We start from the raw sequence: 4,785 nt of genomic DNA, 5'->3' as shown, positions 1-4,785 counted from the left end.
TTAATTGGTTTCCCTTTTCTTTGTTGAAGAGGGTCTGTGCAATCCTTCTGCCTAGTCCGCCATCTTGTCCCGCCTTCTGGTTTTGGTTTTAAGTAGTTAGGACAGATCACATTAATCACAACTAACAGTTTTAAACAGATGTAGAGATCCAGGCCTCTAACTACAGTGTTTCAACAACTAAGTCTCTACATTTTGCACAAGATATTATACTCCTTATACTTAATTACAACATTAAGTCTTACTTCCTTGTGATGTTACCAAGTACACCAAGTTCTACATGATTACAACATTAAGTCTTACTTCCTTGTGATGTTACCAAGTACACCAAGTTCTACATGTGGATAAAGTATCCAACACTGCTCTAGCTTTATAATTTCTTGACCGCAATTCTAATGCCACACCCTAAAGCTTATTATTGCTTTGAATAGAAGAAATCTAGAAGGTCAAAATGTGTATTTGTATAAATAATTTCATTCCTTATAGCTTTCTTACTTTATTAGCTCAACTTAGTATCATCTTTGTCCATGTCAAGTTCTTATGCCCACACTATTGCTTTCAGCCCTCCTTCTTGTTGTTATTATGTGCCCTCAAGTCTGACCCGACTCATAGCAATCCCTCCTTGTGTGTCCCAGGTGGTATCACTACAGAAGTAGATTGCCCAACCTTCCTTCTGATCAGCCCTCCATAGCTTCTTTTATTTCCTCTCCCAGACAACGTCACATGAAAATTAATTTTAATTACTCTATTGTCAAAAGTATGAATTTATTTTCCCTCTTGTAATGTGTGTCAACACCCTGCAACACTCATCTTCCCAACAGAATCCTATCTACTTAGCATATAGGGGAACCATATGAGTCGTTTCCATTATAAATTCATGATTTGGGTCCTTGTTGGCCCTCATTGTTGCCTTACACATGCCATCATAAACTTAAGGACACCACTCTCCCACTACCCTTATTGTTTAACCCAAACTCTTTTACTACTATATTTTGTTGCTATCTTTCTTTCTTTTCCCTTCTGTATTTTCAGGATATAATTTTTTTTTCTTCTTAATTTCTGAGAGAAAAAGGAGGCAAAGCCATGGACTCTTCCTGAATTCCCTGGTCTCATGCCTGCAGGTTTAGTCACAGGACCAATTTTTCTTCCCAGTTTTTTTTTTTTTTTTTTTTTTCTCCTTTCAGTTAAGCAAATGATCTTTTTCTATCTTGCTGAAAATAAACTTACTTATCCTAAAAACCTCATTTTATGTTTCTGGAAGATGTTGTCTCATCCATATTTTCTTTTTTACTGTACCTTCAGCCTTACTTTTCATACTTACATTTTCAAATATATATCATTATTTACATATTCTCAAGAACTTTAAATATTTAAAAATGTTCATTAGCTTATGTTTTCTTCCCTTTCATTATTTTTTCCTTCTACTTCCTCTATCCTCTTCTTCCTCTATCTTCTTTTCTCCTATTCTGTTTCATAGTGACTCCATTTGTGGCAGAGATTTTTTGGCTGAAATTTTTACAGTTACACATATTTCCAGGCCTTTCTTCTAAAGTGCAGTCAGTTGGATGGGTTTGAATCACAATTTTTATGTTAGTAGCTGAGAGTAATCTGTTCTTGCCACCCAGGGAACTTGCAGGCAGCTAGCTAGTGAACAATGAAAGCTTCTATAAGAAAACCTTGTTCCTAAGCCTTTCAATTTCCTTATTTCTCATCTAAATTTGGTTGTTACTAATACTGTTCACCATTCTTCTTTCTTCTGGAAATATGGTAGGATTATAATTTCTTATCTCTTTAAATTTTGGTGTGTTAGAATGTATAACAGAAAAGTACAGGAGAATTGCTAGTAAACTCACCATTGTATGTTTTAGTATTTTTTTGCAATTTTAGTACACAGGTTTCAGTGTATTTTCACTGCCAAAAGCCTAAATTGGAGCTCCCAATGCCCCAAAATCACCAAAAGAATTTTACATTAGTCCAGTGGAAACCCTAAAAAAGTAATTATCAAGTAGTGGGGTAGAGAACTGCTGATCCTATGTTCCCTGGTCACGAGAACTATCAGGTTTGACTCCTCTAATCTTTGGAGCTGTCCTGATGACAGAGCTAAGAATATTCTCTAGGAGGTTTTGTTTGATATTGCAGCCTTATTTTGTTTCCTTTCCTTTTCTTTTGTTGCCCCGTTTGCCCTACTGATTTTAACTGGCAATGGTTATTATTGAAATCATTTTCACAAGACCCCTCAGTTCAGTTTCTACTTGTAGGAAATCAAAACTAAAAGAAACTATGTCATATTGATTTTTTCTATGCAGGCAAAAGCTTAAGAGCACATGTGTGATTTGCCAGAATTTCTCCTCTACCTTGACAACTGGAAATATTCCACATAATGGCTGCTCTGTCAAGGATCCTAGAGTGAGGTAAATGTGGAATAAGGGCACAGATTGCCCATGAGGAACATGAAGCATGAAAGAAAAAATATATATATATTTTGTATTTGTTGTTGAAAATTACAGTTATCTGGCTTTTATCACGTTAGCATTTTTAGCCCATCCTGGTACAAAAATACAAACTCACTGCCATGGAGTTGATTCTGACTTATAGTGACCACAATTGGGTTTCCAAGGCTGTAAATCTTTGCAAAAGCAGACTGCCTCATCATTGTTTTAGTGGGTGAGCAGCTGGTGGGTCCAAACCACCGATCTCTTGGTTAACAGCTAATTGCTTTAACCACTACGCTACCAGAACTCCTCCATGCTGATACAGTGGGTATAAAAACCTTCAATAAAGGATTACAGAAATTAATACAAGAAATGGGAGTTGTAATCCCATTTCTTGTATTAATTTCTGTATCATCAAGAGAGGCCAGGATATTCTAGAATCTCAATTACTTAAAATAAAAGTTTTTTTTTTTTTTTTCATTTATCTTTATCTCCTCACTCCTGAACCCCTGTAGATGAAGGAGCATACAATGAAACTTGCTTAGTGCTGGGGGAGCAGACAAGATGGCATCCTGCTAACACACTCTGCTCAATCCCTCTACAAAGGAGAGTCAGGAAAAATCAGTGAAACAGATACAAATAAAGATTCTAGAATTCTGAGCATCAAATGAAAAGTTAGAGTATTAGATTGAGCACTGATTAGCAAGAGAAACAGAGTAAGGTCAGTGACTGGGGGAAGAGAAGAGGCTAGGACTGGTAGGAGTGTGGCTATTTTGCATATAGAAATATCAGATGTGAAACAGAAGGAAAAATAAATAAATAAAACAACTTCCCAGAATCCCCCCAGTGATAAAAACTGTGTAGACAGATTGGGAGGAATTCAATATGAGCAAAAGAAATGAGAGATGAGAATGGGAGAGAAGGAAATGAAACAACTCCCCAAAGGCAGACATTGGTCTTTTGGGTTGAGGGCCTATGCAAGGGGGAAGACTTGTTTGGGATGTTGAAGAAACTGAGCTCAGGATGATGTTTTGCTTGATTAAATCTGAGTGAGAGCTGGCTAAATGTGTGTGAACAGAAGGGTGCCAGACCCACACCAGTAAATTGAGAAAAGAAGGATATGTTCTGTGATCTAACAAATACACAGCTTCCCTGTACATGAACTATAAACTCTTTCTGCCTCCACAAACCCAGTGGTGATAGAAAACCTGCCCTGGTCCTCCATGATCTCTGGACACCTCCACCTATAGTTGACTGAGTCAGGGGCTGAAGCTCACCAGCCTGGTGCCTGAGGCACTGAAAGACTTCTTTTTTACCCTGAACAAAAGAGACACATCCCCAGACTCCTCCCTCAGAGCCATCCACTTATACCCAGCACCTCCCACCTCTGCAAATGGAAAGGTCTCTGTTGGGGTGGTAGGAAGTCCCAGGGTGGCCTTTAACTAGAGTCAAGCAAGACTTGCATAAACAGCTATGTGTGAGTGGAGAGGTGCCAGATTCAAGCAAGTGGATTGCAATTCATGAGCCATACTCTCAGCTCCAAAAAGTAATGTCCTGAAATTAGGGGCAAAACTTCTTTCTACCACCACCAATCCAGGATCCAAGGAAATACCAGCCAGATCCCCAGACCAAATCATAGCAACCTGTTCCAAACAGAGCCAGAGGCAGTGACTCTCCCTTCCTGCACTTGAATCACAGGCTGACCCTTTTCACAAGAGGCACACCCTCTTGCAGCCTTCTCTAATGGAGGTACCCACTCATTCCAGTCTCCATTCACTAGTGGATCAATGATTTCTACCATACTCATCTGCTCCCAAGGCTGCTGCCTGACCATAACTCAAAAATCATTCTCCCTCACTTTTCTTATCTTCCTCTTTTTCTTTTTCCCAATTTGCCTTCCTTTTAACATGTTCATTTTTCTCATTTGCTGTTTTTCTTCTTACATTTTTATCATTCTTTCATCTTGCCCACCCTCACTTTTTTTCCTTTTTCTCTATTTTTAACTTTTATTTTCATTTTAACATATTGCCTTTTCCTTCTCTTCTTCTACTGGATTTTTTTTTTTTTTCCTGCCCCATCCAACAGGAGGAGGATATTAACTCTTCACTAATCAGCCTTAATCTACTGCATGGGCAACTTTACCAAATGAACGAGCACTACCACCAGCTCCTATACCACTGGATCTGTGACAACACTTCATCCCAACAGAAGCTCCTCTTCATGAAAAGTAAGGACATGCACCCACATTCCCATTATGTATTTCACCAATGCAGAGACATCTGGGGAATGCCCAAGTGCTACAAAGACAATAACCAAAAATCACAATTGTCCTACATATCTGGATACATTGAAATAA

This window comes from Orycteropus afer, unplaced genomic scaffold, assembly GCF_000298275.1.
Source record: "Orycteropus afer afer isolate SDZICR_OR568_19922 unplaced genomic scaffold, OryAfe1.0 scaffold00220, whole genome shotgun sequence".
Lineage (NCBI taxonomy): Eukaryota > Metazoa > Chordata > Mammalia > Tubulidentata > Orycteropodidae > Orycteropus > Orycteropus afer.
The sequence above is the reverse complement of the archived record's forward strand: the minus strand, read 5'-3'. Positions refer to the sequence as shown.